Below are 10463 nucleotides of genomic sequence, written 5' to 3'. Positions count from 1 at the left end.
TTTTTGATCAGTCTTAGTGTGACATTCTAAACTTTAACATGTCGCTCATGTATTTTTTGACATTCAGTTTCACTTTGTCTGACTTTGGGATAATTTTTTTTCTGTAAAATGAAAGACTTAAAATGAAAACAATTTCCAAAAAAATGTTTGGAAATGACCCTTTCCAGATTAATGAGCACTGAGGGATTTGTTCTCTAAGATCATCACTGGTGTCTTTCCTGCTTGGCATTGTGGTAACACACAGCTGAATGCTTCAGACCAGCAAACTGCCAAAACGTTTGCTTTTGTAGTGCTTGTGATGAGAACCACCTGGCTGGAAGCAGTGCTTAAACAATGGAAAAAACACAAACTTTGTCCAAAAACCTCTCATGTTCAGCTGTTTTCCACTTTTTCTTTGGTCATTTTAGCCTTTTTGGCCAGGGTGAAGGGAGTATCTGCCATCAAACAAGAAGACAGCCGCATGTAGCTATGATGATGTTTGCTAGTTCACCTTACATGCATTAATGTAATAACGTGGTTAGCCTACTCAACGTAAATTACACACAAACAACATTAAGCTAACAACAACAACAACAATCTTTATTTATAGAGCACATTTAAAAGCCTTGGGCATACCAAAGTGCTTTACATAAAACAATAAAAGGTTCAAACATTGATAACGGATAAATAAAAATAACGAGTTATGTTCATAGATAAAAGCTACCAATAAGAATGACTACAGCACATTCCATAATAAAAGACACCAATAGAAAGATAGGAGGGAATTAATACAAGAGGTCAATAGGTCACAGCAACCAAACAAACAAACAAACAAACAAACAAACCAGCAATTAAAAGGTGGAGAAGGCAAGTTTAAAAAGATATGTTTTAAGCTGTGATCTAAAAGAATGAATAGAATCAGATGCCCGGATGCCAATCGGGAGATTGTTCCACAGCACAGGTGCGACAAGAGCAAACGATCGATCACCTCTAGTCTTAAGTCGAGATCTGGGCTGAGCCAGCAGTAACTGTGACGATGACCTTAAAGCCCTAGCAGGAGCATAAGGGTTTAAAAGGTCCTTAAGGTAGCTGGGCGCAGTGTTGTTAGTAATTTTAAAAGTAAACAACAAAATTTTAAATTGAATACGATATTTGACAGGCAACCAGTGCAGATCGGCAAGGACAGGAGTAATGTGGGCAAACTTGCTGGTTTTAGTTAGAATGCGAGCTGCAGCATTCTGAACTGTCTGTAATCTCTGTAAAAGGGAAGAGTGGAGACCACAATGAAGTGAATTACAATAGTCTAGCCTCGACGTTACAAAGGCGTGGATGAGCTTTTCGAGGTCTTTATGCGGGATATAGCGCCTAGCCTTAGAGATAAGACGAAGCTGGTAAAAACTAGATCTGACAACAGCAGACACTTGTTTGTCAAGTGAAAAGGAGCTGTCAAATAAGACACCCAGATTCCTGACAGTATCAGAGAGAAAACAACTAAGAAAACCAAAGGCATCCCGGAGTTTGGCACGAAGGGCGTTACTACCAAAAATCATAATCTCGGTTTTCTTCTCATTAAGGATAAGAGAATTCGACAACAACCACTTCTTGGCCTCAGACATGCATTCTCGGAGGCTATTCAGAGACAGAGCAAGATCGTCGTTTAGCTCAAAATAGAGCTGGATATCATCTGCATAATAGTGATAAGCAATATGGTATTTCTCAAAGATGGCACTTAAAGGAAGCAAATATAATGAGAAAAGGGTAGGGCCCAGCACAGATCCCTGGGGGACACCACAGCAAACAGGTACAGCCGAGGAAGAGGATGTAGCCAGATGTACCGTAGAGAGCTGATTGGAGAGATAGGATTTAAACCAATCCAGGGCAGCGCCCTTGATGCCTACAGTGTGCTCAAGTCTCGCTAATAAGATATTATGGTCAACCATGTCAAATGCCGATGATAGATCCAAAAGCACTAAGACTGAGGGGCGTCCGTTGTCAGCCATTAGTAGGAGATCATTGAAAACACGAAGCAATGCTGATTCTGTGCTGTGATGTTGTTTGAAGGCCGATTGAAATTTATCATTTATATTATTCTCATCAAGGTAGGTCTGCAGTTGGAGCAGAACCACCTTCTCAAGTATTTTAGCCAGAAAGGGAAGCTTAGAAATTGGCCTAAAATTGGCAAAATCACTAAGCTCAAGGTTCCTTTTTTTTTAGAACAGGTTGGATTATGGCATGCTTGAGAGCTGAAGGTACATAGCCAGAAAGCAAGGAGAAGTTCAATATGGACAATAAACAAGGTCCAATTACACTGAAACAATCCTTAACAATACGGGATGGGAGAGCATCATGTACACAGTTAGTATTGTTCAATTTATCAATTAGACGCTTCAGAGTGGAGAGAGAAACGGGTTCAAATTGATAAAAAGTGGCCGAACAATCAGGAGTAGACATACAATCAGTCACCAGAGGAAGAGTAGATCTAAGGGATAAAACTTTATCTAAAAAATAGTTTGAGAATTTTCCACAAAGACCCGGGGAAGACAGCAGTGGCATAGAGGGACGGGGGTTCACCACAGAGTTAAAAATTTTAAATAGAATTCGTGGATTATCACCATTAGTGGTAATAATTTTAGAGAGAAAAGCTACTCACGCAGAGAAGAACGGCTGCTGCTGCTGCCATCATCATCCGTCATCATTTCTGCTACACTGGCAGGGCTAGGGGCCAGGACGTGTTTTTGGGGGATGTTGCTAACTCCGGGTCCGATAACAGGCAACCCACCCGCAGTAGATGTGCACGGTGTGAGGTCTTGCAGCAAACTATCAAATACGGCGCATTTCTCGGCTTTTAAAAAAACGCTATGTGTCGCCAGGTGTTTCATCAGATTTGAGGTGTTACCTCCTTTGACAGTATCTGGCTGCAAGTGAAGTTAGTTTTTTACACACTTCTTCTGCATTTTGGCTTATTTTTTGTTAAATAATAACTGCATAGTGTAATAGGTCATGTGTTGTTGTACATCTGGAGTTGCACTGAGCTAATGTTAATACTTGGAAAGGACCTGATTATTTTTTTCAAATCATTTTTTGATACGTAAAACATGGCATATAAAAAATGGAACCTCGTAAAATAAAAGACATGTAATAGCTGACACAGCATAACCAAATGTTGACAGTCCAAACTATGCAGAAGCTGAGAAACCTTTCAGTACATTGAGGAAGAATGTTTGCTATTGTACCTCTGTGTAAGGCATAATAGTAAAAGAAGGCTTGGTCTGGGTTAAAGAAGGTGACAAATCTCAAAACGCGTCACCACTTTTCTGCGCTGATTGAGGTCACTGATTTGCTCCATTAGTCAACGAGTCCTTTGTTAGTCACTTGAGCCTGTTTCAGTGAAGTGCCAACAGGTTCCAGAAATCTAATAAAGGTGTGTGTCTGTGTTTGTATGTGGCAGAGCATGCGCCAAAAAAAAGCAGTTCAGCCACATGTCATAAAAATTTGGCATAGTTATAGTAATATAAATGTAAAACTGCATCTCTGAATAAAGTGTCTGAACTTAGTGTAAAGCTGGTTTCACCTTTTCTTTACTGCTCTGTACGCGCTAAGTGCTTGATCAGTAACACACAGCCCAAATGTGTCCATAAAAAACAAACAGCAACAACAAAACAAAACAGATACTTGTCTTTCTTCTCAGCGTAGTTTACACGGAGGAATTTGACTCTCAGTATCAATCAATCAATCTTTGATTGCTATAGCACATTTAAAAAGGACAGTGTCCATCAAAGTGCTTCACACAAGGTAGCAAAGCAGATTACAACAAAGGCAACAAGAACAGTTAAAAACATTTAAAAACAGTTATAGTTACAGTTACATAGCACATCTGCAGACCAGGTGGATGTCCAAACTAATTTGCTTCAAAGTCTAGATTCCAATTGAATGGAATCTGACATGCGGACATCGATAGGAAGATTATTCCAGAGTTTGGGTGCAGCAATTGCAAAAGCTCGGTCCCCTCTAGTCTTTCGTCGGGGCCTTTGTTGCACTAAGAGCAGTTGGTTAGAGGATCTGAGCGCTCTCTTGGGGCTCTACACGTTGAGAAGGCCTGTTAGGTAACTGGGTGCCAGGTTATTTAAAATTTTAAAGTATACAAAAGGATTTTAATATGGTATTTAACAGGGAGCCAGTGTAGATTGGCTAGAAGTGGGGGGATGGGATCATGCCTTCTGGTGCCAGTTAAGAGGCGTGCTGCGGCATTTTGAACTAATTGCAAACGTTGGAGGGGAGAGAATTGGAGGCCCGTGTACAGAGAATTGCAATAGTCTAGTCTCAAAGTAATGAAGGCATGGATAAGCTTTTCAAGGTCTTTATGTGGAATACAGGGCTTTGCTTTGGAGATTTGACGTAGCTGGTAAAAACTCGTTTTCACAACTGAGGCAACTTGTTTGTCTAACTTGAGTGAGCTGCCCAGGACCACGCCAAGATTTCTAACAGTATAAGAGAGATGGCTGGCATAGGACCCCAGTGTATTAGTTAGCTGGTCCAGGGGAATGGGACTGTCAAAAACAATAATTATCATTTAGAGTTAGAGAGTTTTGTAATAGCCAAGCTTTAACTTCCCGCAGATAGTTGAACAAAGGCACTAATGAGGACTGGACATCCTGATTCTGGGGGGAGTCAATTTGGATGTAGCAGTGAAACGAGATATTATGCTTTCTGAAAATGAGTCTCAAGGGTAGCATGTACAAAGAACATAATGTAGGACTTAGCACCGAGCCCTGGGGGACACCGCAACGGAAAGGGGCAGAAGAGGAAGAGTATTTCCTCATTGTGACGGAGAAAGACCTCTCAGATAAGTATGATTTAAACCATGAAAGGACATTACCTTTAAGTCCAGCTACATGTTCTAGCCTTGCCAGGAGAATATTGTGATCAACCGTTTCGAAAGCCGACGTTAAGTCTAATAAAACTAGGACCACTGAGCGCCCTGAATCAGCAGTTAAAAGCAGTTCATTAAAAACTCTTAATAGCGCTGTATCGGTACTGTGGCGCGGTTTAAACCCAGAATTTCTCACTGATTCCATTAGTCTCTAAAAAGGTCAGCAATTAATGAAGGACTATTTAGGATAGTACAGGATGTGTGATGTGGTGTTGCCATATATAATCATGTCCAAGGTGACAGTGACACAATTATTATAATTTTGACTGTGTAGCACACCACAATACATGGACTACTGCTCTATTGGCAGCTGTGTTGCAGATGAGTAATTGGAAAACTTTGGAAAACTTGTATGGGCAGTGTGATGATGTGATATCCTTTCCAATGGAACTGGCTCACAGGAGTTTATTTATGCTGTGTCTGCCATAGGAAGTAACACACTCAGTTTGGAAGTTTATGTTTTGCTCAAATTCAGGTTCAGAAAACACTTTACACTACAGATGGACAATAACCTAGAAACATACCTCAAAAGCAACCTTCTAGTTTTTGTGTTTACAGGTTGCCTCAGTCAGTCATCTGCCTTTATTTCAACCAATCCCTAGCATCTTCTGCATATCCTCCTTCACTACATCCATGAACCTCCTGTGAGGTCTATTTTTCAGCTGCCTGGCAGCTCCATAATCACCATCCTTTGTTCAGTGTATCCACTATCCCTCCTTTGCACATGTCCAAGTCATCTCAGCCTTGTCTGCTCACTCCCAGTGAAAATCTTATCTTATGCTTTGTGTAGATCCAAAAAGACAGTGCAACTACTCCTGACTTTCTCTATAGTCCATCAATGCTCATAAGGCAAACATCACATCTGTAGTGCTCTTTCTTGGCATTAGGCCGTGCTGCTGCTTGCTGATTGTCACCTCTCTCCTTAACCTAGATTCAACAAGTCTTTCACATAGCTTCAGGATATGACTCATTAACTTTATATCTGTAGTTAATAAAGCTCCGCACATTCCCCTTGATCTTTGATATCGGGACACTTTTACAACCCATCCAGATATAAGCACAAACTGAGTGAGGATGTAGTTAAGGCCTGGCACAAAGTCTCCCTTTTTCTTTGATTTATAAACACACTAATGAGGAAACTCCAAAAATGTCCTTGTCCAAATACCGAGCCAGAAGAGTGTCTTCTTTGATGTTGTCTTTTGCCCAATATTTTAACTGTCTAAGACCTCTTACTGTTAAACTGGGTACATCTAATTCCGTTTTCTTTAAATTACTTTTGCAAGGAAGATGAGTTAAATCCTGATATTTAACAGCACGTAAGTAGGTCAGTGTGCCCACATTTATTTGACTGCATTGTACTTGGAATGGACTGTTATATTCTATATTACAACATAACTATAACCTCAGCTTCATAATTACAACCTCAGCTTCACTGAATAAGTGTCAGGGTCCCTGTGCCTACCCGGTTGGCTCAGTATGGCTACATATGTTTTTATTTTCATTTTTGTTCCTGCTCTCTCCCTTCCTCTCTCTCCCTCCTCCCTCTGCCTGGGCGGAGCTCACCTGTGGGCTCCTGCCCTTGGCCCACGCACCTGGTCGCAATCACGCACCTGTGGCTCATCACCTGAGAGTGTTCCAGCTCCTTTTTAAGATGGCAGCTCTGTGTTTCTCGTCGCTGGACCGTTGCCGACCCTCGTCAGTGTAACCCCAGCTCAGTTCACTCTGCAAATATACTGTTTCTCAGCGATCTTCCTTTGTATTCCCTTCATGTCTCTGTGTCCAGATTCCCTGGACCAACCCTTGTGTTTCCCGAGCGATCGAGTGTGCGTGGAGTGTGAAGAGGAGCGTGAAGCGTGGATGGAGTGTGTGTGGACTTTCAGCATCTTTCCCCATTTGTGTGTGGACCCTCGGAGCCTAGCTTTCCCCTCACCTTTGTAAATAGATCACCTGGTGTTGCTGTAATAAAGACTCTTGTGTTTTCAAAACTTAGAGCCTGCGCGTGAGTCCGTGCAGTCCCGTTGTGACAATAAGTGTTTGGGTATCATCCACAAACACTGTGGTATTGAGGTATCCTTCTAGAGTCAGCTCATTTTCAGTAGGGTTGTGGTATGTGGGATGTTACTGAAGAAACTGTCATATTATCCTCATCATAAGCTGTAAAAAGACCCATAGGGGAATTCCACTAAGTTTTATGGATACATCTGGCACCACTAGTGTGGTGACAGAGAGGCGAAAACACCACTCAGCTGAAGTGAGCAGTCTGTAAAAATTCCCACTCTTATCCTGTTGGCTGGGATGTATAATTTCTCTGTTTCTTTCAAGTTTCAAAGACTCTTTTTGATATTAATAGCTGACGTTAAATAAATACAGATAGTTCTAAATAGCTGGAGGAGGTGGCTGGGGAGAGGGAGGTCTGGGCCTCTTTGCTTAGGCTGCTGCCCCCGCGACCCAGCCTCGGATAAAGCGGATGAAGATGGATGGATGGATGGATAGTTCTAAATAGTCTCTGTTATACTGTCAGAAAGAAAGAACTATAAATTATTTCCATATGTTCATCTTTCTCAAAGTCATGCGCAACATAATGTGCACCATGCATTCGTAACACACGTTATATACTATCAGTTAGACAAAGGGCTAACTTTAAATCAGGATCAATCACCAGATATTTCCAAAGAACAACAAGAAGAGGTTTAAGCCTGTGCATGGGGACAGCAAGAAGATATCTGAGCCAGTATCATGATGCGTAATCGAGCCCTAATGAGCGTGATTTACAACTTTTCCCAAGTTTCCCATTCCCTCTGACTCAGTAATTGCTCCTCAAAAGCTGGCTGGCATGGTGGCTGTGGTGCCGGTTCAGGTGGGCGTCCCACAGATTACTTCTGGGTGAGGCATTGTCAAGCCAAGATGACTCATGTTGGGAATGCCTGAGTTGCTGTAAATGCCCAACAGCTAAAAAGAGCTGAGAGCACCTCCAGCATGTCTGCTGGCTTTGACGTCATCCAGGAACCTGACACACTTTTTATTACTGAATACATGTGCAGTTGTTCTTTGTCTGTTCATGAATAATATTTTAACTTTTCCTACTGGGCTTAAATAAAAAATAATGAGAAAAGAAGAAACACCGATAGTACTATTATTGTTATTTTTTTAGTTGTGGTTTCCAGTGTCCCTGTGTTAGGGTTTAACTGGTATTGTGCAAACATAGCCAAGATTACTGTAGTGATGAATCACATCCGGGCTGTGTTCACATTCAGCGTAGCTGTTAAAATGAATACAGCGGCAGTAGTATAATTATGGGATGCACATAGTGAAGCAGTTATGACAAAGCTGGTATGTTGTTACAGTTTAAAAAAACAAAGCAAGAACACTACAGTGACAACAATCAGCTGACAGTATCATACTGTGACACTTTACACTAGATACACTGTAAAATAACAACATTGTCAGTAATGTATTGTAAGTGCTGCTGCAGTCTTTCATTGTAATAACAGCACTATATCACTGCACATTAATTGCTTGCAAAATGTATTTAAATGATCAAAAGTAATAATCATAGCCCTACAATTATTGATTTTGTTGTTAGTATCGTATGGACTCTTTGAAGTACTTTGATGATTGTTGCTTTGTGTTTATACTGTGTTGCGTGGTTTCCAGTGTTTATGGGGCCAAGAACAATATTTAGCTGCTGTCAACAGTGGCAGTTTTAAAAATGAGTCGTGTGTGATGCAAGCAGTGACTGACTCATGCCAAACTCGCACACTCAAGAAAGCAAGAAACCTGAAATTGGGGATAAGACATGCAGTTATAATAAACTCTTGCTGGAGACTCCACTTTGAACACTGAAATAAAGTCAAATGAAAAGCAAATCGCTAAAAGCATTGTAACATAAAGTTACAATAAGGAACTATTGGATTGCAGTCACAGACACTGTGAAATAACACTTTAATGTGAGCAAATGGAGCTGCCAGGAAATTTTCGAATATTACAGGGGAACAGTTACGTATTTTTGTTGATGAAACTCAATTAAGTAAAAATTTGAGAAATGAACAAGTAAGTATAATAACTGAATTAGACGACTAATTTATTTCTGCTCTGTCTTGCCCTTTGAATGCTTACCTGAAGCAAAACATTTTTCATCCCTTCTCTCCTGTGAATCTCTGCCAGTTCAAGATTCAAGATTTTTATTTGCCATTGGCGCCTAGGACCAACAGTCCATGCACATTGGAATTCTTGTGCAACGCTCTCCAGGTCAAGTTACACTTGGCGCCCATTTCAGACTACACTACACTAATTTCTCAAGAAAGCAATTACTCTAAACGTATCCACATAGCCAGCGTTATCTTGTGGCAACACAATAACATCAGCAGATAACAGCAATCAAAATCAACCAAATACTGAGTCACTGTTGAAACATTTGTGCTGTCAGGGGCTGGGTCTGACCCAGCATTTTGAGTGTGTTTTGTAAATTGTGTTTTCTTATAAATATATGTGTAGTTCTGGTGTTGCATTATTAGTTAGGTTTTAGATGAGTCTATTCTAGTTTAGGTCCATCTATGTCCTCTACTGTAAGTCTGTTCTGGTCTTCTCTGGGTGGTCTGTCATGTATTTCGTGCCTGTGTGTTTAATGTTGTCTCGTTTGTGCTCCCATGCCTACGTCTCTGTGTTTTTTGTTTTATTTTGAAAGTCTAGCGTTCCCTTCTTGAATGTGCTTACTTTTACACTTCCCCTGTGGTGTCATTATGTTCATTTGTGTCAGCTGTTTCCTCTTGTGTTTCCACTTGCCCTGATCGCCCCTTGTGTGTATTTAGTCTGTGTTCTATTCTGTCTTTGTCACAACGTCTGTGTTACCACGTCGAGTCATTGTTATCACAGTTATGATGTTTAGTCACAGTTATCTTATTTATGTTTCCCAGTACTGGTTACAGGTTAGCTGTCGCTCCTGTGTTCACCTTTTTTCATGTTTACCGGCCTAAATAAAACAGTTTGCTTTTGGTCCAAGTCTGCTCCGCCTCCTTCTGTGTCCACACCTCTGTTTCACGCTCTCGCACAGTCGGCGCCCATTGACAGTGACATGTGCATTTAAATTTGACTTTATTTTGGAATTGTTAATCCTTTTAACATGTCAGCTTGATGTTCCAACAACATTAGCCAAAAATTTGAATATGACACATAATCTATACATGTCCTTACATTCACATCATTTTTTTTCCACTTCAGCTGATTTATTGTCTTATTTGTGACATCATTATCATTTTCTTTATTTAAAGGAGACATGCGCACAAAAATAAAAGCAATGCAGGATAACAGCATAGCTGTTTTTTCTTAACTGGCAGACATTTCAGTAAAGGTAAGTACTATCATTAATGCATGCCTCTGGGCTAGCTGTCGTAGTTGTTGACTCTCGGTTAACCGCGATGATTAAATGGATGTTCCATAGCGCTTCAAATATGCAAATTCATGGATAATGGGTTAAGTAAACAAATAGAAAACACACAAATGATATTATAATATGTGTAAGGTTTTATGGACAAGAAAAACTGGATAATAATTTGCA

This window comes from Mchenga conophoros, linkage group LG10 (genome assembly GCF_057382185.1).
Source record: "Mchenga conophoros isolate Kocher_MC1m ecotype Shallow Benthic linkage group LG10, M_conophoros_male_GT1.1, whole genome shotgun sequence".
NCBI classification, from domain to species: domain Eukaryota; kingdom Metazoa; phylum Chordata; class Actinopteri; order Cichliformes; family Cichlidae; genus Mchenga; species Mchenga conophoros.
Note: the sequence above shows the minus strand (reverse complement) of the source record.